The sequence below is a fragment of the Periplaneta americana genome, chromosome 16 (assembly GCF_040183065.1).
Source record: "Periplaneta americana isolate PAMFEO1 chromosome 16, P.americana_PAMFEO1_priV1, whole genome shotgun sequence".
Lineage (NCBI taxonomy): Eukaryota > Metazoa > Arthropoda > Insecta > Blattodea > Blattidae > Periplaneta > Periplaneta americana.
This window is the reverse complement of record NC_091132.1, coordinates 138,716,142-138,742,764: the sequence shown is the minus strand read 5'-3', so window position 1 is coordinate 138,742,764 and position 26,623 is coordinate 138,716,142.

Below are 26,623 nucleotides of genomic sequence, written 5' to 3'. Positions count from 1 at the left end.
CACAAACAAATCACTCTACTAGGTATAGGAGGGAAGAAAAGTAGTTAATCCATTTACGTAAACTAGGAAATATCGCGATTTTGAATTCGATGATTTTCATTGGGGTTTTGTTTAATCAAAATACAGTACTGTATTAAGAATAAGTGTTTTTACTCACGAACTGAGTTATCCTTGTGGACGTATTCATTACGCAGTGTATATTATACTGTCTACAGCACATAAGCGTACAATATAGAGAAAGAAGTTAAATTGAAAAATAATCATAATATGAATATTTAAACACATTTTTGAAAATGGTGGACGTTCATTTCGATACAGGCTTCAGTTCTTTTGTGCATATTATCGCACTATAGACTATTGCATCTAATTCCAATTACCAGTTTCGTCCTTCGTACTAGTAACTCATGTTGAAATAATTCTGTACCTACTCTATAAAAGAGTACCTTATGTGCTGTAAATTCAATCTTCACTTCTGCCCGATCCGAAAAGATAAAATTACTCAGACATTCTGTCTACTGTCTGTCCAAGTAGTTTTGTCGCAGGGTCGTAGAAAGGATGGAAATCACGTGCCAGTTAATTACTTAACGAGGCCCTTTTATTTAAGTTATTTTGAACAGTTGTATAATATTACGTAGACGTCCAATTCCTAACAGAAATTAATGTTTTCAGAAAAGAGCTAAGACAGCCCAACTACTACCCTTTAAAGAGAGACGAGCAGAACCCGTTGGGGAAAACCGGGATGGGACGTAGGCAAACGACGACAGTACCTGTACGAGAATATGATTGAATATATTGAAAGCGAACATATTTCTGGAACATACTATACTCAGTACTGTTTGTGTTTACTATGACCGCAAGGCGACTTTGACTGTATACGCTTGGTTCTGTGTGGAGAACGGTTGCAAGTTTACTAGTAGAGGGGGTGGGAGTGAAGCACATTAAAAAAACTCAGGTACAATAAAAATTGAAGTAAAAATAAAATGATGTCCCTGTATATTTGTTGTATCTTGAAAAGGTTGTATTCAGTTTCTGTTTCCAGTACTAAACTCATTTACAAAGCTAGAAAATAAAATAAGTTTGTTATGTGTTCAGGTATAGTCTGTCTAAAATTACTATAATTATTGTACCTTGCGTCATTCTGAAATTCAATCATGGAGTAGATATCACGACCACCTGCAAGAGCCGCCAGAGCGACCTGTGGCTTTTGCAGCGAAACTACAAACAACTTGTAACTGCTGCGGCTGGCTCCGTCTGTCTTTCTCTCTTTCAAGGTTTTTTTAGCACTTTGGGTGCACGAGTTGCCCATCCATGCACATGATCCTTAATACTCTAGCAAACAAATCATAACCATTACAGCATACAGACTTACGAGGTAGGTTCATTTCAGCCTAGCAAATCCTGAGCACCACGACCAATCTTCAAATCATTGGTTGAATTATACCGTTACCAAGCAAGAACACCAAACCCCTTTCAATGCCAGCTGATGGCTCCAGCTATCGTCAACTACTGACTGCAACAGCCTGCACCATCCAGGTGGCGGCCAAAGGGACATCGACGCATGCGCATAAAAACGAGAAAACATCAGAATTTGTCACATCGAAAGTCTCTTTTCTGAACACACATGGCTCTAAAGTCATAAAAGAAACACCACTCATACATGTGATTACATTCTGTCGGATTACAAAAGCAAACCACTCAGACATACCGTTACATCATTAAGAAATTATATAAAACTTCACTCTTTTCATACGCACGAAAAATAACTTTCTTTTCCGAAAAGTTGTAGCGAGAGATTGAATTAAAGTAGTTAATTTTTTAAGTCTTGCAAAGCACATGAATTACATATTATTTTATGCGATATCGTGCGTATTTGCTTGATTTCCGCACAAAACCAATCCGCGGATAGTCTAAAATTCCACATTCAGTATTCCCAACCTAACACACATAACAATTTCCCTCTTCTTACCGCTTAAGTGACATATTGATTTTACTGCTTTAGGCTTTTAACATACTGTATTATTTTTAGAGACGTTCAATGTAGTAATAATTATAAATTGGAAACTTACCACTGCAATTTCACCTAAATTGCACTGTTAATTATTGTTTTTAAATATTTCCAAAAATTAAGTAAACTCTACAACTCCAATAAAGTTACTGCATTCGTGATGCAAGTAACATTAAGGAAGCCGTGAAAAAATCAACAAGATTCCAGACTCATAATAGACTGGGGGAAAAAAAGATAGACGTATATCACGGCCTGCTGGAGTATAGTAAACACAGAAAACATTTTAAAGCAACAATGTTGAAGATAGATATTTTTGTTTTGCAAATTTGCCATCATTGAACAGAAACCAAGATGGAGATTCCATTGCAACTAATTAGAAATTCCTCTTTCTGGTATGTAATAAACGATCTTCGCTCAAAATAATGTACGATACACGATGTTTTCTTTCAATTCTCGGAAATTAAAAAAGCTCAACTACGTTTCGCTTTTTCAATCTTTTCCTCGAACATGAAAACTTCAACATACCGCTCTTGTAACGCATATTACTATTAAAATGTTTACAGTTCCTGTAAATATGTTCTTACTTTCTGTGAGATTCCTTTGTTATGAAAGCCACGGCGTAGCCTGGTCGGCTGAGGCGCTTGCCTGCCGATTCGAAGTTGCACTCGGGCGTGGGTTCGATTTCCGCCTGGGCTGATTACTTGGTTGGCTTTTTCCAAGATTTTCGCCAATTGTAAGGCGAATTTCAGATAATCTATGACGAATCCTTGACCACATCTCGTTAAATACATTCTCTCTATCACTATCCCATCGACGCTAAATAACCTTATAGTTGAAAGAGCGTCGTTAATTAACCAACTAAAAAACTTTTTTTTTTATATCTTACTAGTAAAGAATAATAGTTATTTATAAGACAAGTTCGTAAAGGTTCTCTTTTTGGCATGAGTGTGAAGTTTGTGAAAAGAGGCGAAAGAACCATTAAGAAATAAGTATAAATGGAATAAAATTACAGCCTATTTTATTCATGATCACGATTTCACGGCCATGTAAACGGGCTATAAACAACAAAGCGGTTAGCAAAAGTTGAATGATACTGTGTTACAATGAGTACTACAAGTGACTTCAGAGTAATAAGAGCTAAAACGTAGATTGTTGTTGTTGACTCAACTGTCCGAAGATAGGTCTGAACCTCACAAGTGATACCAACAAGGCACCATTTATGAGGCAACTAGGCCAGGAGATAATGGGGTAGGGTGGCCAGGTCTTTCCCCCTCCATTGCATATATCGCCAATTAGCTATATGTTACACTAATCAGACTTCAGATGCATACAAACATTGTTCTTCCTCTGACGCATATCATTAAGTGAGATGTACATATCAGCCAGAACCTCAATCAGAGGATAAAAATGTTAATATGAATGTTAAATTTGTTACCTACTTATTTTTATTACGTGCGACATTTAAGTAAAATGAAAGATCGAAGTAATAGCATACATTAATTTCTTATTGAATGAAGTTTTACATTGAATATTGCATTTTCTTTGACAGTCCATAAAATGAATAGCAGTGTGTAAAGTGATGACTAGGGCCGTGACATCGGTATATTTGTATTAGCCTGAGGTGAACATAAGACGCGGATCAGAAAGTAGTCGACGTGTTTCAAGTACAGGCAGCGGAAGCGAATTTGACACACGCCTAAGCAAGGACGTTCCGTGTTTTGTATACGATTATTGGTTGTTATAAAATCAAGATAATACAATTATTGTATAATAAGGATTAATATTGGAAAGGTCTAAATGCTGGTGAGGTTGAGAAATCATACTTAAATTGTCACAAAGTGGTTAAACATAAGTCTGAAAAGATGTTTTTTTTAATATATTTAGAGTTTTGCATAACAGTTTTAGAAAGCCGAAAACGTACATGGCGCACAATTTTGCTTTCTCTACTCGTATATTTAACTGTTACATTAATTTACATATCACATCTATTCCGTACCTTACTTTTCTTGCATGTTGTTCGTTTAGTTTCGATTCCTACTGCAATAAACAACAACATTCATTTTCAAAGTTTCAAATGAAAATGACCGCCGATTGTCGGATAGTATAACCTTGTATGCGGAAAAACTGTGTTCAACATCGCCATAAACCAAGGGCGTATATGTAAAATATTTCACATCATCAATTTCATTTCTACATCAAGTTTATACTGTAACAATCGCACTTGTCATCTGATAAAACGTTTGTAATTTTGCATAATGAATTGAAACCACCGTTTTTTTTTTTTTGTATTACTGTGTGATGTAGAAATGAAATTGATAATATAAAATATTTACACATGCGTCCTTGGTATCAGTCGATGTTGAATGCAGTTTTTATGCATACAAGGTTATAGCTACCAGGTTATACTATCCGACTCTCGGCGGTCATTTTCATTTGAAACTTTGAAAATGAATGTTGTTGTTTATTGCAGCAGGAACCGAAACCAGACAAAAACATGCAAGAAAAGTAAGGCACGGAATAGATGTGATAAATAAATTAATGTAACAGTTAAATATAGAGAAAGCAAAATTGTACGCCATATACGTTTTCGGCTTTCTAAAACTGTAATGCAAAACTCTAAATATTAAAAAATATCTTTTCAGACTTATTTTTTACCACATTTGTGACAATTTAAGGTATGTTTTCCTCGGTGCGACTATTGCGTTGATCGTTCAACGATGATCGTGCTACGATAATTGTTGGGCACTATTTCTTTATATTTCCAATGGAGCTGTTTTCTTTGAGCGACTGCCGCTAGAGTCGTTAACGACGATCGTACGTCTTGAATAGTCGTTCAGGAAAAGGTTGAATATAATCGTCAGTCGCTAACGTTTATTGAGAGAAAGACGTGTATCATGGCTCCTTCGTTTTCTGACGCGGATGATGAAATTCTTCTCGAGGAAGTGGCCAATCATCCCTCACTGTGGCAGCTGTCACATGCGTCCTACAAGGATCAAAGGGTCAAGGACTATATATGGGCTGATTTTGTCAATAAAGTTGGAAAATTAAGTTATTAATTACGTTATTTAAATTTTTGATACAGTCTCTCTTCATTATTGAGCTCAAGCAGACGGTGTTTTTGGCCCTTTTCATCTCATACGTATGGAGAAGCATTTCGTCGTCTTCCATCTTCCCAATCAAAGGCATTTAAGTAATCTTTTACGTCTACTCATTAAACTCATTCTGTTAAACACAATCTTCCTCTAGAACAGCCGTGGCGAAAATGTGACTCACGAGCACATTGTGGCTCGCAATGATAGCTATGCATTTCCTTACTTCCTACCTTCTACTACCCCCACCCTCTCACTCACTGGAGTCAAACTCCGTTCCATTTGTATTTGTCTCTGACCTGCGACTGGCGTATCGTCGCAATGTCTCTTTCGAAACCATGTACCTCTACAAAAACGGAAGTGGGATGGGAGGACGCATTTTTTTGCTGGCCACATGATGAGAATATTAAATGTATGATTTGTTCACAAGTATTACGAGGAAAACGGTTGAATAACATAAAACGGCATTATACTACATGTTACTCATGAAACATTAAAAGGTTAAGTGTTGTTATTATTATTATTATTATTAGTATTATTATTATTAATATTATTATTATATTTATTATTATATTATTATTTTTATTATTATTATTATTATTATTATTATTATTATTATTATTATTATTATTACCTCTGTACGTCTATCCTTTTTCAGCAGATGTACGAATAATAAGGTTAGATCTTCAATTTAAACACACTGATTTACATCGTGGTGCTAAATGAAAGTTATATGTAAGGACTTGAAAAATGTTAAACTTTTCAAATCTTTGCAAAAAATAAAAAATATATATCCCAAGATTCGTTCATTCGTTTGCTCTGTTGAAGCCATGTTCGCTATAACTTACGTTTGTGAAAAATTATTTTCAACAATGAAAATATTAAAAACCAAATTTAGATCACGACTGACAGACAAATACCTTTGTGATCAACTACGACTGGCAGTAAGTGACATTTCCTGATTTCGAAACTCTGTCGCAGAGACATTCTGAAGACAGTTAATTTTAGGTTGTGATAATGTGCCCTATGTTTTCTTGTTCATTTCTTTCTTCGTTACACGTACTGAACATCAGTTTGTAGCCTTGTACTGTATAAAATTATATTTGAGTGCTTGACGTAAGGAAAATGAAAATCCGTTAATAAGTCAGACAGTTGTTCACTTCCCCTTCGGGTGTCCACCTCCCTCCATAGGTGCTATGCACGTTGCAGATTACACAGTGGCTCGGCGCACGATCACATTTTCGCCACGGCTACTCTAGAACGATGCGATTGCGAATGAAAACACGCGACTAGTGAAAAATCAACAAATCGTAGACGCTCCGAGGAAAATGGTAACCAACGATTATCGTTCAACGTTTCATCGTTCAACAATAATCGTTGAACGATCATCGCAATAGTCGCACCGAGGAAAATGTACAGCTGTAAAAAAAAAAAAAAGTGGCCGCACTCGTGAACAGCGAATATTTTCAAAGTCCACTTCGGGTCGCGGCGATGTTACACGAAGTGTTCCATGTCTGCGCCTCGTAGGCCAGCGGTAGAGTTCTTGTTTAATGATTCAAAGGTTGTGAGGTTGTGGGTTAGGGCCTTCAAGTTTTCCTTTTATTTTTTAATCGTTCTTTAGCGATGTAAATGCTATTCAAATTACTATTTATATCCAGTTATCGTTCTTTATGGATATCACGTTATTTATATTTTGTTATCGTTCTTTAGAGATATGAATAAAATTCAAGTCATCATTTGTATTCTGTTATCGTTTTATAACGATATGAATAACAATTATTATTATTGTATCTCCAATGGTGGTTAGCCCTATTTTACATATGTATGTTAGGGCTATAGTTTCATACACAAAAAAGATAAGCATAAAGAGAAATAGAAAAGAAAATTAAATTAGCTTACGCGATGTAAACAAAACATAAACAAACCGTAAATTAGGCATTGCGATTGCAAAATAAATATCAGGTATCAATTTGGAACATACAAAAACATTAACAACACACATACGTAACACTTCTATAACACAAATACGCAGCTTTCCGTACCATACATCATAAATTAATACACAATAGTCACACAGACACAATCAAACTATAATTACGACATTGCGACGACATCAAGCATCACATAACTGACTCACACACATAACAAATCAAGCATCCGTTACAACACATACACTTCAACATAGTAACCACACTTTTAAAAGTTACAAATTTGGCTCCAAGAAGAATAAATAGACACTGTTACTAATTACTTTTCTTCTACAATTTCTTAAATACATCTGTAATAAATCTGTGAAATTCCGATATGAATAATATTCACGTTTTTTATATTGTTATCGTTCTTTAGCGATATAGATAATATTCAAGTTATCATTTATATTCTGTTTTCCTTCATTAGCATAATATAATAATATTCAAGTTATTTATATTGTTATTGTTCTTTCGCAATATAAATAATCTGTATTTTATGTAAGTAATTATTATAACACAAATAACCATCTGTCTTTGTTATTTTATTTAGATAATTAAATAAGTATTACATAATATCTTATATTAATTAAACAAACCGATATTTATCATTTATATTCTGTTATCATTCTTTAGTGATACTGTATAAATAATATTCAAGTTATTTATATTGTAATCGTTCTTTAGCGATATAAATAATATAAATGTAATATTAGGTTTGGAAAAATCCAGTTGCATAATACTGATATTAGTTTTTCTTTTTGTATTATTACATTATACTATCTTGAACCACAATAAAATGAAAAGGAGTAACGAGGAATTGAACCTGAGACGTTGACATCTAAATTTCGACGTTCGTCCGCTGAGCTACAAGGGCAAAAGTGTGGAAACATTTTCGGAAAAATTGGCCCAATCACACTCTAAGATTTTCTGATGATTCGTAGAAGCTAGTCCAGGATGCGGGGGGCAAAGGCTAATTGAGATTTCCCGGTCTCTGATCGGGTCAAACATCCTGATAGAATTAATATTTAACCCTTGCCGTGACTTTCGGTGAAGTCCGGAGGGCCCAATTAGTCAAATCCACTCTCCTCATCTCCACGCTTGGGTCCCCTGGAATTTAATAAGATGCGAAAGAGATAGTGGTGTGCGGAAAGCAACGGGATGTTACCGCATTTAGGCCTATCCTTCCCAAGAAAAACTGCAAACATGAACAAAGGAAGCTTTTAATAGAAGAAGAAGGATCTTCTGCGGACCTCTGGAAAAATAACTAAGGAAGAGACTAGTGAAGTGCTTTGTGTGGAGTGTGGCATTGTATGGGGAAGGAACATGGACATTACGACGAAATAAAGAGAAACGAATTGAAGCATTTGAAATGTGCATGTGGAGAAGAACGGTGCGTGTGAAGTGGACAGATAGAATAAGAAATAAAATTGTGTTTGAAAAAGTGAGTGAAGAAAGAATGATGCTGAAACTGATTAGAAAGATAAAAAGTAACTGGTTGGGTCTCTGGTTGAAAAGAATAATAGACGACATTAGGATATGTGGATCATATGCGGAGACTAAGAGGAAGGCAGAAAATAGGAAAGATTGGAGATTGCTGGGTTTGCAATGAAAGACCTGCCCATGGACAGAACACTTATGTATGTAGGTATGTTCAGAATGCCTGGAATATCGTGTCTAAGAACAGTCGCTATTTGCAAAGACTAGTCGATTCCATGCCCACTCGACTGCAAGATGATCGAGATAAGAGGAAGATAGACTAAATATTGAATTGTGGCTTTTTGTTTTGTTTTTTGAACGCTTAATTGTTTGAATGTTTTAAGGCCGACGCCAGTAAATTTGTTTTGTTTATGCCACGAAAGATATTTTTATTGAGAATAAAATCTTTTTTCTTTCCATTTGCAGCCACAATATCATAGTGATAAAGTCATGGCATAATATATTAATGAACCTGATGTTAATTACTAAAATAATCGTAAAAGAGAAAGGAGCCATTATGTATAGTTTGTCTCTCTCAAAAACATAACAAAAAAGAACATAAAAAGCACGAGGTTGTAGTCGAACGCAGGACCTCATGAATAAGAGGCCTGAACGCTACCATTACGCTATCGAATAACACATAGAATACTTCAATTATAACTGTAGATATCAGGCAACGTGGTCCAACAACATGTAACATCGCCTGTCTCCGAATTATAGCGAAGATACCCGAAGGGAACTTAATTTCAGGAGAGCGGCCACTTTTTCTTTTGACAGCTGTACATACATTTAGTGGTGTGTCAAATTCGCTTCCGCTGCCTGTACTTGAAACACGTCGACTACTTTCTGACCGGGGCGTCGTATGTTCACCTCAGACTAATACAAATATACCGATGTCACGGCCCCTGTGATCACTTATATTTTTTTTTTTTGTGCGAGATCGTGCGTATTTGCTTGTTTTCCGCACAGAACCAATACGCGGTAAGTGTGAAATACCACATTCAGTATTCCCAACGTAACACACATAATAATTTCCCTCTTCTTACCGCTTAAGCGCGACATTCATTTTACTGCTTTAGGCTTTTAACATATTATTTTTAGAGACGTTTAACATAGTAATAATTATAAATTAGAAACTTACCACTGCAATTTCACCTGAATTGCAATGTTAATTATTGTTTTTAAATATTTGCAAAAATTAGGTAAAGTCTACTACTCCACGAAACTTATTGCATTCCTGATACAAGTAACATTAAGGAAGCCGTGAAAAAATCAACAAGATTCCAGATGCCGATGTTATTACTGCAATATGTTATATAAATAATATTGTTAAAATATTAAAATGAAAAATAAATCATTACATAACCTTACCGTTTGCTTTAAGTTCGCATTTATAGACTGGGGGGAAAAAAAGACAGACGTATATCACGGCTTGCTGGAGTATAGTAAACACAGAAAATATTTTATAGCAACAATGTTGAAGAAGATATTTTGGTTTTCCGAAGTTGCCGTCATTAAACAGAAACCAACATGGAGATTTCATTGCAACTAATCAGAAATTCGTCTTTCAAGTATGTAATGAACGATCTTCGCAGAAAATAATGTACGATACACGAGCGGTATGTTTGTTTTCATGTTCTCGGAAATTAAAAAAGCTCAACTAAGTTTCGCTTTTTCAATCTTTTCCTCGAACATGAAAACGCCAACATACCGCTCTTGTAACGTATATTACTATTACGCACTAGTGTTTTAAAGGCTCACTTTACACACCGATAATAGTGGGTAAAACGCAGCTTTACGTACTGTAAGAAAAAATAATTATTCACGTACTAGACCAATTGCTACCACATCGAGCAGTCCTTTTTAAAAGAGAAGGCATACACAACGTAGTAAAGACCACACGAACTATTAATTGCGCAATAAGTGGAATTGTACAACGATAAAGTTTAGTAATAAAGGCATTTTATTGTGTTTAATCTTTATTTCTCTTAATTTTAGTTATAATTATATTGTATTTGCATGTTTAAATTATGCTTCCACAAGAACACTTGTTTGTTTAGGATATATATATTTTTTGTACAGATTCTAGCCATTACTTAAAAACTGAGCAGAATACGAAAAGAACTCGTTCGTGTAAACGCCTTTATAAACTACGAAAAACATGAATTACTAATTACGCAGTATGTGGAGCTGTTGTGCAGATAGGAACGAGGAGCTGTGGCCGATCTGGAGGAGTCGACGCACTCTGATAGACAGTGTGCGTGACAGCACTCCGGTCAAGGATCAACGACCGTCTTCTTACAGCCATCATTATCATCATTCGCCGATCATTATTAATCCGCTAACAACATCTCCTTCACGACATAAGCGTCACATCAACTTTGCGCAAGGCCCGTTCTGTAACTACAGTTTTCTTCTTCTCGTTCTTCTCCATTGATTTAGGATAGTCTTACGGTCTTACTAATAAACTATGTATAATTTTTATACGAGACTTACGCAGAGTTGAGACAGAACACGTTAGCGATGGATGTATAAACAGTCTGTAACTACACAATGAGAATTGCTTTGCAGTAGTTATATACACGAAACCTCTTGTTTAAGCGTTGTATACAGAGAAAAAATGGCCGCCCCTCTAACAGCTGTTCGTATCGACTGTCATTTTATGATGATGGTGGCCTTGTAACCTCAGAAGAACAAAAAACCAAAGAGCATAGAATAATTAGAGTAATATTGCTGTAGCTTGTACTCTTTGACCAAAATATAATGTGGTAATCGATCAGAGCCAGTTGTACTCTCGATACTTAACACGGCACACTAGAGCGCTCTACCGGATGCAATAGAGAATCTCAGATATTCTATTACCTTTCGTAATGAAGTAATGACGAAACTATGACGTAGCTGTGTAACAGTTATACTGTTATACACGACGTATGTAGTGATTATTAGTAAGGAATTTACACACGACTTATAAACGAGCTACTCATTGTATAAGACAGTTAAACATCTGTATACAGAGTTTTTATTAGTAAGACCGTTAATCCTTTCTGGGCCTATAAAAGTCTCAATTGTTTCCAAGTTGTCTCTTTGATTTACCCGATATTTTATGAAGTTTTCTGGGACAACACTTCCATTCTAGAAAGATGTCTCCTACTATATGTACATCTGAATGATGGGGAGAGCAATGCTGGATTGATTTTTGGTAATGAAGTGGAGTGGACATTTTCCAGCGCTAGTGATAAAAATATAAAATATAATTTTCACGACGTTTCGAAGATTGGTTCTACCTTCGTCATCAGGTGAGAAAGAAGCCTACTCATTGGGATCGTTACATACAGTGTCTGTATGACTGATCAACGATTTTCATGAAGATTAAGATTGTAAGAACAGACGGCATCTTAGGTCACTTGCGGTACTGAAGAATTATAAGGATGCCGAAACTAAGAACACTATTAAAACAAGCTAAAATAATAATAGTTGAGACCAGTTCTTTCGTTTAGTCTATAGGGTATTTCAAAAGTCAGTGCAAATATAATATTTGAGATAGGGAAAAAACAAAAACATCACAGTGTTGGGCAAACAACGGGGTTTGCAAAACATTGCAAAGATGTCCGCTGTTCTCTTGTTCAACGTACAGCATTCTGTCTGCGACACCATGCACAGCATTTTGCAGGTAATGTCTTGGAATATTGGCAATTTCTTGCGAGATGGCAGCTTTCAGTTACAGTAAGGTTCTTGGATGTGTCAGGAAAACTCGTTTTTTAAGGTATCCCGCAACCAAATGTCGTCCGGATTTAAATCTGGAGATCGCGGAGGCCACATTGTTGGAAAGTGGCTACTGATGACTTTGGTCGGAAAACGAACCTCAATTACGAGTGTTAACTCCACCATTATTTTTAGTAGGTTATTTAGCGTATGAATGAGATGAAGGTGATAATGCCGGTGAAATGAGTCCAGGGTCCAGCACCGAAAGTTACCCAGCATTTACTCATATTCGGTTGAGGGAAAACCCCGGAAAAAACCTCAACCAGGTTACTTGCCCCGACTGGGAATCAAACCTGGGCCACCTGGTTCCCCGGCCAGACGCGCTAACCGTTACTCCACAGGTGTGGGCAATAATGGAATAAGACAGACTGTTACAGTAAACGGGGAGCGTTAATACAGCATGTTACAGAACTTCGCATCCCTAGACTGAGGAATCACGATATGGAAAACAAAATCTCCATGCAAGATGGCGCTCCACCCCACATCTTTATCCCTGCAAAACAATTAATTACGCAGATGTTTGGCGATCGTGTCATCAGTAGGCACTTTCCAATAATGTGGCCTCCGCGATCTCCAGATTTCAATCCGGCAAATTTTGGTTGTGGTTACCTTAAAGAACAAATTTTCCTGACACATCCAACAACCCTACTGTAACTGAAAGATGCCATCTCGCAAGAAATTGCCAATATTCCAAGACATTATCTGCAAAATGCTGTGCATGGTGTCGTATACAATGCTGTACGGAGAACGACGGACATCTTCGTAATGTTTTGTAAACCCCGTTGTTTGCCCAACACTGTGATATTTTTGTTTTTTCCCTATGTCAAATATTATAATATTTATAACGGTTTAATGTTTTAACTGACTTTTGAATTACCCTATACTTCTCGTACTCTGTTTTCATTGTGTTGTACAGTAGTTCACTGGCTGTTTTTAGTGTTATGTTTCTTGTATATGCAGGGTGAAAGTGAAATGATTCTGCAGATTGAAGGGGATGATAGGGTACACTATACTATGTTTTCTGATTAAATGCACGGTTAATTAGAAAATTAAGTCAGAAGTTTCAGCAGTCTGGCAACATCGTCGCTAACACATTATTCTAGTAATAAAGATGTAAGAGGTCAACGAACTCAGGTCTATCCCCGACGTGAACAGCCGCCCACCTCCCTCTCTGGCTATAATGTTGTAAGATAGTCGTATTATTCAGTGACTTGAAATTAGTGGTTTTTAAATTAAATTTACATGAAAATCGCCAACGCTACTGAAATACGCCAGAGGGATAAATGATTCCTTATTAGATTTTCTATCGATATGGACAAAAATCACGATCCTACTCGCAATAGTTACAGAATAACAGAATGTTAAACATTTGGTGAGGGGACTTTTTTCTCATAAAACTATGAACTTTCCACAGCGTAATATTACAATTTCTTGTTACATATAACGTGAGAGCCCACACATGTGGAGTAACGGTCAGCGCGTCTGACCTTGAAACCAGGTGACACGGGTTCGAATCCCGGTCGGGGCAAGTTATCTGGTTGAGATTTTTTTCCGGATTTTCCCCAACCCAATACTAGCAAATGCTGGGTAACTATCGGTGCTGGACCCCGGACCCATTTCACTGGCATTATCACCTTCATCTCATTCAGACGCTAAATAACCTAAGATGTTGATACAGCGTCGTAAAGTAACTTACTAAAAAAATGCAACATGAGCTATTCGCTTTGGAAATCTGCAGGGTTCTACCCTGTACAATTATTTTAGCTTGTTTTAATAATGGTCTTTGTTTCGATATCCATATAATTCTTCACTATCGCAATTCTAAGATGGAGTCTGTTCTTGTATTCTTCATCTTCCTGACAATCGCTAATTAATTAGTCATAGAGGCAACTGCATGTAAACATCCCTACGATTAGTCTTCTTTCTCACCTGATGACGAAAATCGAAACAATTTCGAATAGTCATGAAAATTATATTTTATATTTTTATTACTAGCAATGGAAAAAGTCCACTCCACTTCATTACCAAAAATGGTCTTCCACAATTTTATCATTTTCCCTTAGTTCATTTACTTTTAGAAACGAGTTCCTCCCTTCCTTTAACTTTTTCAGATCTAATATCTTTCTCTTTTCATAACCTCCTCATTCGTAATCGTCTTCGTTGATTTCAGACATTAGCTTGTTGTTACCGGAACTGAGTCGAATGACTGCGTCTGTTGTCAGTTCATCCAAGAGTGAGCTTTCCTCTTGGAAAGTTTCCTTTTCCTCGTAGTTTTCTTCTGTCTACTACTCTACTACACAACGTTCATTTTGGGCTATTTAGTTCTAACATATTATTTTATTATCTTAATCTCTCTCTCCTTTTTTATAATTATTATACCTCAGCTGTTTTTTTCTGGGAAATTATCCCTTACTACAGTATTTTGCCATTTTATTATTTTCCCCCAATTCATTTAAACCAGCGTTTCTGAAATTTTTTTGAAGTGGGGACCACTTTTTTAAGTCAGAACAGTTCCGCGGACCACCTTACTCTTGTTCCCTTCGAAAGCAAATTTATCATTTTTGTAGCATATTTTAATACCAGTATATTTATATTTTAAAACAAAATTAATTAATTAAAATTAATTTAATTTACTTAATTTTATATTAGCATTAACTAATTAAATTAATGTTAATAGAAAAAATTCATTTTCGTTTTTTAATAAATCAAGACTATTAGAGTTTGGATAATCTTTAACTTATTAACTAAACAAAATAAATACATGTTGGTACTCACATTAAGGAGATGAATAAGCCACTCGATTCTTGCACAGTTCTATATTTGAATGTATGCTGGTAAGCTTAAGTCGGAGATCTTCACATACATCGAGTCGATTTCGGTACTTTGTTTTTATTATTTTAAGTCCGGTGTCATTCGATAGTTCAATTCACTGTTCTCTTTCACTCAATGAAAGATTTTTATTTTCAATATTGCAATGAAAGGGGTCACAAACCCATGAAAATTCGTCATATTTACTTGGAAAATAAGTTTCAAATTATGACCTTAGAGTTTCGAGATGCGAACATATGTCAATGCATAATTCTTTTCCAATAACGAAACCATTTTCAACCAAAAAGACTCTAGGGTAGAAATAGTGAAAAAATCCTTTGTTTTATGGAACTGACCCGCAAACCAAGTTTCCTCTCGAAAACTATTTTCTCGTGCGCATTTAGAACAGTCAAAGAATTACCTTGTAGAGAGAGATTTAGTTCGTTTAGTTTTGAGAATACATCTGGAAGATATGCCAATGTACTTAGCCACATGTCATCAGCTGATGTGTAGGGAAAAGATGGCGAGAAACACCACGTTCAAAGTGCTTTAAATCCCTCTTTTGTTGCTGAGAATAGAGTGGGAATTCGGTAGACAGGTTGGGTAATAAATTTCATAAAATGTCAGTACTGGAAGAAAACGTGAAAGGTGATTGCCATGTGTCATTTCCGAACTCTGAGATTTTCAGCTATAGTATGATACGCAATTCGTTTGAATTTTATTTTTTCTTCTGTACTTCTTGAAGGATCACAAGAGCAGACCTCGGGGACCACAGGTGGTCCGCGGACCATGGTTTGAGAAACGCTGATTTAAACTATTAGCACAGTCTAGTACAGGGATAAAACGATATTAGCTCCCAATCACGGTAAAAGAGTTCGACCTTGATCACGGGCACATAGCGCATCCACTTATTGGCGTCGTAACATAGACAACATGGGTGTACAGTACATGCACATGCAGCGAATAAAGGCAGCAATTATTACAGTAACTTGCGTTACTAAATTTCTGGCTATGTAATAGAGCCAATTACTAAGTTATTTAATATACATGTACATATATATACAAATCGCAAAGGGAAGGGTTTTTAGGAACAAAAAGAGAAATAGGAAAAGTTAATTGTATGTAAACCATTTTATTGTTAAAAGCAATTATTTATTATGTAAATACTTCACTTCATTGGTTAGGAGAAACTAATAGGATCTACCTGCTCGACGTGTGTGATCTCTAAGTGCTTTTGAGTATTTGTTGAAAAAATAATAATGACAATATCGATTGAAATAGAGTATATTGATTAAGTGATTGTGAAAATGTAGTCCTTACTCTCCAGTCGTGATTATGTAATGAGTTTTCTTAGAGTGATTTGTGAGATGCACATAACACGAAAAAAACAAATAGATTAAATTAAGATATTGAGAGCTATCGTAATTTTTGGGGTCAATCATTTAAGGGGATATGTATGACTTTTAAAACTTTCAGTCCACACCTGTGGAGTAACGGTCAGCGCGTCTGGTCGCGAAATCAGGTGGCCCGGGTTCGAATCCCGGTCGGGGCAAGTTACCTGGTTGAGGTTTTCTTCCGGGGTTTTCCCTCAACACAATACGATCAAATGCTCGGTAACTTTCGGTGATGGACCCCGGAATCATTTCACTGGCATTATCACCTTCATTTCATTAAGGCGCTAAATAACCTAGATGTTGATACAGCGTCGTAATATAACCAAATAAAATAAAATTAAAAATTAAAACTTCCACAATTTCAGTCAAAATTTGTGAAATTTAAACTATATAAACAGATCTATAATAATATCATCTGTACAAAATTTGGTGCAATTAGGTCTAGTAGTTTTGAAATTATATTTTTAAGTACGTTTTATATTGACGTTACTAAAAAAGCTCCTTGCATCAAAGTTTTCAAAATGTTTGGTTCATATTTGGAATCAAAGATAAAATATTGTTTCTAAATTAAAGAAACACGTAGTCTAATAAAAGTAAATATCCAGAAACAAGCAACAAATAAAACATCAACAATACAGTCCACACCTGTGGAGTAACGGCTAGCGCGTCTGGCCGCGAAACCAGGTGGCCCGGGTTCGATTCCCAGTCGGGGCAAGTTACCTGGTTGAGGTTTTTTTCCGGGGTTTTCTCTCAACACAATATGCAAATGCTGGGTAACTTTCGGTGCTGGACTCCGGACTCATTTCACCGGCATTATCACCTTCATCTCATTCAGACGCTAAATAACCTAAGATGTTGATAAAGCGTCGTAAAATAACCTACTAAAATAAAAATCAACAATACATTTAAAATAAAGAAATAAAAGGAATCTAGATACTATCTACTGACCCAAATGTAAATTAATTTACCTTCGATGTAATTCCGAAATGAATTTATTTCTCTCTTCTCCTGAACAATGCCTATATTTGTTTCATGTTGCGTCTCATAATGCCGTTTTATGTTGCTTTTTTTGCAAGTTATATATTTTATTTTACACAACAAACACTGGATTTCATCACCATGTTCGAAGCATAAATATTGTATCTTCCACTCTTCCTCGAAAGCTTTAAGCGCTTCCGTTCCGTCATGATGCGCTGTGTTCTAAGATCTGTACACCCATTAGCAATGTTTACAGGTAAAAGAGCTCCGCGCGCGCAGCGGGCATAAAATAGCTCTCGCCCGCAATTATTGGTATCCATCGCAAGACTGGTCTAGCATATACAGTCACGAAGCTCAATACGTAGTAAATATGCATCCATAAATAGTTACTAACCACTAGGATCGCTACTATCGCCTTATCACAGACAATGCGAAATAGTACCTGCACAGTCTGTTGTTCCTAGTACCCTCATAAACTCAAGCTTCGTGACTGTATATACTAGACTATGCTATTAGCTTGCTGTCCCTCTACTCTTTGCCAGTGCAAGACAGTGTTTTCTTTGTGAAAAGTTCCCTCTTATGAACTTATAACATTTAAATCCTTTCGTTCGTCTGCTTTTATTTTTATACTTCCTCCTTTTCGTTGAGTAAATACTTTTAAAGTGTCTTCTCTTTATTGCTTATAAATGTTCGCTTGTCTTCTCTTTATTCTCCAGTTTTGTTAATATTGTACCCTTGCATAATGTTCAGATTTTTTGTATGACTTAATCTTAGTTGCACACTGTTTTCATCAATAATTTCATTTTTACACTTAAGCATTTATTCAGAATCTTTTAGTATATGTTTTGTTTCAGCTCCATATAAGAATAATTCAAGTCCACTAATTGTGGCGTCCAGGGCTGTGGAGTAACGGTTAGCATACCGGATCGTGAAACGAGAGGGCCCGTGTTTAAATCCTGGTTGGGACAAGTTACCTGAATACGTTTTTTTTTTTTTTTTTTTCAGAATTTTCCCTCAACCCATTAAGAGCAATGCTGGATAACTTTCGGACCCTGGACTCATTTTGCAAGCATTATCACCTCCATCTCATTCACACGCTAGATAATCATAGCAGTTAATAAAGCATCGTAAAATAACCATTTAAAAATATATATTGTGGCGACACTCAATAGCATACAGGTGTACTGTATACAAACATATTTAATGATAGGTGGGACATGTTTGCCATTCTCTCCATCCTCACTCTGAATAAATATGTGATCGAGTTGCTGATGGTAACAACCGTCGCGCTGGATATCGAATACTGCAGTTTATAATTGCCACCTCTTCTTACAAAGCTGTTTATAGTCTTCAGAAATTTCAGTTTCAATAATAATCAGAGAAAAGTCTTACCTTCAGGGTATAAGTTTCATATTTCTGCGCCATAAGTCATTTACTGACGATCTTATAAAGTTGTATGTGTATCTGTGTTGACAAAAAGTGGATTTGATGAATTTGAAAGTTAAGTAATTCTATCGTCAGTCATCGTCCCTCTTGTCACGTTATTTTTACTATGTAATTTAGTTCCAGTGTGCTTAAGGACTGACTCTTTTAATAGTAATATGCGTTACAAGAGCGGTATGTTGAAGTTTTCATGTTCGAGGAAAAGTTTGAAAAAGCGAAACGTAGTTGAGCTTTTTAATTTCCGAGAATTGAAAGAAAACATACCACTCGTGTATCGTACATTATTTTGTGCGAATATCGTTTATTACATACCTGAAAGAGGAATTTCTAATTAGTTGCAATGAAATCTCCAACTTGGTTTCTGTTCAATGATGGCAAATTTGCAAAACAAAAATATCTATCTTCAACATTGTTGCTTTAAAATGTTTTCTGTGTTTACTATACTCCAGCAGGCCGTGATATACGTCTGTCTTTTTTTTTTCCCCCAGTCTATAAATGCGAACTTAAAACAAACTGTAAGGTTATGTAATGATTTAGAGTTTACTTAATTTTTGCAATTATTTAAAAACAATAACTAACAGTGCAATTTAGGTGAAATTGCAGTGGTAAGTTTCCAATTTATAATCATTACTATATTGAACGTCTCTAAAAATAATATGTTAAAAGCCTAAAGCAGTAGGCCTAAAATCAATATCTCACTTAAGCGGTAAGAAGAGGGAAATTGTTATATGTGTTAGGTTGGGAATACTGAATGTGGAATTTTAGATTTTCCGCGGATTGGTTTTGTGCGGAAACCAAGCAAATACGCACGATCTCGCACAAAATAAATTATCTTGTTCCTTGTACCACTTTTGCAAAACTACAAACTGAAAAATCGTTTCCTTGTTAAGAACTGCACAAATAACAGAAGAGTGTTTACACAATGGCATTCCCATGACGACTTTTTATTCCGAAATTAGTGTCTGTTGCCATACAGCCTGTCTATTCTAACGGCTAAGGATCATGACGTCAGGTCTGCGGACAAGCACGTCGTACTGCAAGCTATGACGCGTTTTTATAGGATGTGTTACAATATATACATTTTTATAACCATATATAGTTTTCCTGTTACATTCACAAGAAAAATTCTTCGTATTATTTAGATCCATTTTTCGTGTTTTTAGTGCTGTTGATCGATCAAAATATTTAATCGATTAACTATTTGAATTTAATCTATTAATCGATAGATTAATCGAATTTGGATAGAGTTAAAAAATGTTTTAATATACTGTAATATACAAATATTGTTAAATTTAACTTGTGTTCGGTGATAAGCATAAGTATTAAATGTTGTATATCTGTATATATTGTACCGTTATATTACAAAACAACTACTTTAATTACTTACTAACATATTTAATATGAGGTTTATAATTTATTGTGTCAATTTCTCCTGGAATTTTTTAGACAAACATAAATAATAAACAGAGTGCACTCACATGCTCCGAATTAAGTGCCATTCTACGTTTAGTAATAATCTTTCGTGCATCACTAAACACGAAAAAACTTTTTTTTTTCTGTCAAGCACTTTTCCACGATCGTTCAATTTAAATCCAAATGTTTCACCGAGTTTACCTCTCACATTCTCATATGACATAATGGAATTTACACTTGTCGCAAACCACAGAAAACTGATTTTTTTTATCAAACTAAACACATAACCTTTATATACAAACTCAGTACAGAAACTGCAACTGCAAAATTACAGCGGTCGAAACAGAAGACTGGCCCCTATTTCAATCCAATTACCAGATTTTAGAAAGAGAAGAAGATAGTTACGCTCTTACTTGCACACACTGTAGACATGGCTATTTCATAAGGGATGAGGGGGACGAATCCCAGAAAATTATGTATTTCATATGCTAGGAAGATGAGCTGACAACAAGGTAGAAGTTTTCTTGGAAAAACATTAAACTTAATAAGGATTTCGTATTGTGTTTCAACTTTCAATAGAGATAGACCAGGCCACTGTCCTCATATCTCCATCTCTTTCTGAAGTGTTTGTGCAAATGTTTTCCCTACGCTATCTGGTTTACAGTTAGAAAATAACAGTATTATTGTGCTTTTAAGTAAGCAATTTACGAGAGAGAAATATTGTCGGAATTTTTAGTATGAGTTTGTATTAACAAAATAATAATTAATATCAACTACAACCGATTAATTTTAATCGAATCGACTCGATTATTAAATATTTTTGATCGATTAAGCCTACAACAGAAATTGATCGATTAATTGATTAGGAATCGATTAAATCCCACAACAATAGTTTTTTTGTTTTGTTTTTTTTTTTCGATTTAAAAGTCAACTTAATACGAGTATATTATATTTAAAAGGCTGAATCACATGAAGTACTCCGTTCTCCTTCTGATGACGAGTAAAACAAACTCTAGACATTCACGTTTTCGAAACTCTTGATAAGCGCATCGCAAGCCAGAGGCCAGCACTTAAAACAATACAGGACAAACACAGACAATGATCACACACTTAGTCCTTTATAGCCTATTTGTACTATTTTTAAATATGTAATATACATCTAAAATCTAGTGGGTTTTATGCTATATTTAGCGGTGTTTGTTAAGGGTTTAGTGTATTTCTGCAAACTGGGGTTGGCAACGCTGTATCTCTCTGTGTATTTCCATTTGCGAGCAGTAGCGGCGAGAGGTGTCTGTCTGCATTGTCAATTCACAAGTAACCCCACCGTACTTAGTGAGGAGAAAGACGTAGTTCTACGTAAAAACGATTCCCTTGGCGACAGTTCAAAGCCTATCAGCCGACTGCTGCCTCATGTCCACATGCCTCAGCAGAAGTAAACGATCATCCATCCATTAGGGGGTAGTTGGCATGATGATTCCCGCAGCCATTAAATCCGGCTTGCGAAACAGGATTTCGCTACCCGAATTCATCACGATGCCGGGTGGGCATCACTCCCATGTACTGGCTGAGAAAAGTTCTTCCCCCCCCCCCCACTAAAATTTCAACCAGCACTAATTCCGTAACGCTATTCGAAAGCGGCACGCCTCAAACAACGCAGATACGGCGCGGAACATTGTGACTATTTCTGGATATTATTATTATTATTATTATTATTATTATTATTATTATTATGTATCATTTTCATCATGATTATTATTATTATTATTATTATTATTATTATTATTATTATTATTATTATTATACTTACAAATGGCTTTTAAGGAACCCGCAGGTTCATTGCCGCCCTCAATAAGCCCGCCATCGTCCCTATCCTGTGCAAGATTAATCCAGTCTCTATTATCATATCTCACCTCCCTCAAATCCATTTTAATATTATCCTTCCATCTACGTCTCGGCCTACCCTAAGGTCTTTCTCCCTCCAGCCTCCCAACTAACACTCTATATGCATATCTGGATTCGCCCATACGTGCTACATGACCTTCCCATCTCAAACGTCTGGATTTAATGTTCTTAATTGTCAGATGAAGAATACAATGCGTGCAGTTCTGCGTTGTGTAACTTTCTCCATTCTCCTTTAACTTCATCCCTCTTAGCCCCAAATATTTTCCTAAGCACCTTAACCTCAAAGAACCCTAATCTCTGTTCCTCTCTCAAAGTGAGAGTCCAAGTCTCACAACTATAGAGAATAACCGATGATATAACTGTTTTTTAAATTCTAACTTTCAGATATTTTGACAGCAGACTAGATGACAAAAGGTTATTATTATTATTATTATTATTATTATTATTATTATTATTATTATTATTATTGTTATTATTAGTGATCTGTGAAGCGTTTTTACGACTTGTATTCTTTTCTAGTGATCCGAGCTTCATAAGCAAACAGTAGCACAGTAAAGCAGTTTTGAGAATTTTATTATTTGCACCAAAAACCCTCAAATATGCATACAAATGCACTTAAAATGCCGAAATATGCACTTATATTATGTATTAGAAACTGAAGAGCCGTAAATTTACCATAGTATAGAATGCTACGGAAAACAAAACGTATGTGTATACATCCAAAACCTACTCATTTCACTTGCGTATTTCGGGTTGCGCATATATTGCTGACAGATGGCGGAACTATGATCCATTTTCAAGTTGCACACCGTCTCGGCACGCCACACTCTGCATGATGTATATCTGTGGAGAATTATGTCGTGTTCTAGGGTGAGTTCATGTACTCGTATAAGTGTTCCTGTAAGTTGGTGTAGGAAATGGTGAGGATGAAGACGAAGATGAAGGGAGGGAGAAGGGGAAACCTGGTGTTGGCACGTAGCCTACTCCTGTCGAATTGCACGAAGAGAACCCCCAGGTTTAACGGTCCCCTCCGGCGGACGAATCACTATCAACAGTGACATATGCCTTCTCTTCATATGCACTGCGGAGAGATTTGAGATTAGAAGTTGTGCACCTAGTCCCGAGGTAGAAATTGTACATGAAAATCTCTGAACCCGCCGAGAATCGAATCCGGGTCGGCCAGTCTGGGGACACGTGCTACCACAGAGCTAACTCGGCGGACCGAGAACAAAACATTAGCCATCTAATAGGAAATATTAAATTTATTGAGCTTAAGGGGTTACATTCACCTTCCACCATTAAAAATGTATCATCAACATCATCCCCCTCCTCATGGATTAAGCCCCATTAGGCCTGATCCGGTATTATGAATTACGTATAACTGTTCTATCCATCTGTTCCTCTGTCTGCCAACATTTCTTATGCCTTTCGCTATATAACTCAGTACTAATTTTGGGACGCGATAGTCCTCCATTCGTCCGACATGTTCTTTCCAAATATTCCTACATTATATATTTTTTCATTAAGTTAAGTGTATCGAGTTCCCTTATGGTATTTTCATTTCTCTCCTTGTCTAATAGAGTGTATGCAGCTATACTCTTTAAAAATCTCACTTCTGCAGCTTCGAGCTTTGTTTAAAAATTGTATGAGTTATAAATGTTTTTAGTCCATAATCGTAAGATCTATTTTCACGAATTTTTATATTATGGGGGAGACTCGGCTAATTCCGCAATATTAAGAAGTAAATCTATCATATTTTTATCAAAATGTTTATAGAAAAATATTATCAATGTATGTAGACATGGACGAAACCTTTCAATTACCAAATGAAATAAAGAGACCTATTAAAATTCAAATATATTTAGTTGTACATACATTACAGTTGAAAAAGAACAACTCGGGTAATTCCGCAACAGTGCGGATAAATCCGCAATAGAACTTGGCTAATTCCCCAGTAGTAAATAATTATGAAAGTAACACAAAAGGAACAATTTATATGTAACAATGCTCACTTTCTTCACAGCTGTGTAACAAAAAACGAAAAACACCCAACTTTAGATGTTTCACTGTATTGCCGACAGAGGTGTCGACTAATATCTTTGATTTTTTTCTATAGTACTGCAGAGGATATGCTTCCTGTTGACAGCCTCTCAAAACTTACGTTCACGCTATTGTAAAATTGCAGTAAAACCATATATACACTACTGCAGAATTACCCGTACTGCGAAATTAGCCGAGTTTCCTCTGCTTGATGTCTGAAAATTGATCTTCAATCTAAAAGAACAACGTTTGCCTAAATAAAAAGTTTTTAGAATTGTGAATTTTCAAAATTGTCAATTGACGATTTGTACCTTACTGCACTTTAAAAATTACTCCAAAGATTTTAACACTAATTTGTAATTTCTTTAGCCTCAATGCTAACATTCATATTATCCAGCTACCTGCTCAATGGTTAAAATATTTGCACTGCGAGAGAAATAAAACATTTTTCATATAATTACAGTTTTAAGTCATTTTTTATTGATCTTTATTTATTTCTAAATTCCTGTTAAAGTTAAGATAGAAATTAAGCTACAGTGCGTTCATCTTTCTAAGAAAAAGGCCAAGCTAAATTTCACATAATCATCTAATAAATTGTGAAATATTTTATTTGCCTGCCCGCCCGCCTGCCTGCCCGCCCGCCTGCCCGCCTGCCTGCCTGCCCGCCTGCCCGCCTGCCCGCCTGCCCGCCCGCCCGCCTGCCTGCCCGCCCGCCCGCCTGCCTGCCCGCCCGCCCGCCTGCCTGCCCGCCCGCCCGCCTGCCTGCCCGCCCGCCCGCCTGCCTGCCTGCCTGCCTGCCTGCCTGCCTGCCTGCCTGCCTGCCTGCCTGCCCGCCCGCCCGACCGCCTGCCCGCCAGCCTGCCTGCCTGCCTGCCCGCCTGCCTGCCTGCCTGTCTGCCCCTCTCTAAGGATTTAAAATAATTTGTGGCTTCTGTTCTAGTTAATCTTTAAAAGAAATTAATTGTATTTCTTTAACATCGGGAAATCTCTCTTCAAATTATTTGGAGCCGTGTGTATGTGCGTGCGTGCGTGCGTGTGTGTATACTATCCGTGCGTCCGAGTGTTACGTTGCTGGGTTGTCAAAACGGGGAAAATAACATGACAGCTATTTACTTAACGTAGCCCTGTTCCTAAATAGTATATTGCGATACTACATTTACTAAGTGCTCTATAACAGAGGCAAGGGAAAGTTTGAAAAAAGGAAACACTTGCGCCGAATCTTTTTTGATTGCTGAGACTGTGCTAAGCACTTATCTCCCTTGTATTGCATATTATTTCTTGCTCAATCATAATTAGAGCCCGGATTTTATGTAATATGAAAGCAAAAATGGTTATCTAAAAATGGCAAAATATGTAGCTAAAAATGGCAAAATATGTAGATAAATATGTAATAAATAAAAAAATATATAACTTAAATTCTAAGCTTTATTAGATGTATTTTTGCACACTGATAAAAAATTAAAGGTGCACATGTGATTTAACCTCATTTAATTATTGTTTGGAGGCGCAATTAATAATTAAATAATTTTCCTTATTTTCTGCGGCCATCGATTATCCCTTACAGTGATAGAGTAAAAAATCTAGGAATTTATATGGACAAAAACTTAAGTTGGAATACTCAGATCACACACATATGTAAAATATGTTTTATGAAAATTCACACACTAAAAAGAATTCGAAATTTCCTTCTCTTGCTTCTCAAGAAGAATTTAGTGCAGTCGCTCTTGATGCCGCATTTTGATTACTGTGACACTCTCTACACTGACCTTAACATGAGACTGACAGACAGACTACAGCGTGTTCATAATGCATGCGTTCGATTTATTTGCAACGTCCGTAGATCTGACCGTATCACACCTTCACTAAATATGCTGTCCTGGGTCCGTCTCAAAGAGCGAAGAACTATTCACTCTCTCACTTTACTCTTCAATATTCTTCAAACCTCTAACCCTAGCTACCTAGCTTCTCGTTTTCAACATTAGTCCTCATATCACGAAATAGATACTCGCTCACAACACCATATCACACTCTCCATTCCTAAACACAGAACATTCTTCTACTCTTCATCTTTCACCGTCTCTGCAGCTCATCTCTGGAACTCTCTACCACAACATGTCAGAGACTGTCGGACATTGTCTAGTTTCAAAAATAAATTAAAATTGCACTTTTTGAATTAGATTCCTTTCAATTATAAGCCCTTTTCTCTGCCTTTTTACAAAATATAGGCTATATATTTCTTTTTCCTTCCTTTCCCCTTTTCGTTCTCTTTATCAGCCGATGAGTTTATTATCATAGCCTTTTTATCGTGAATTTTATTTAATTTTCGTATTTCTTTTCTTTTTT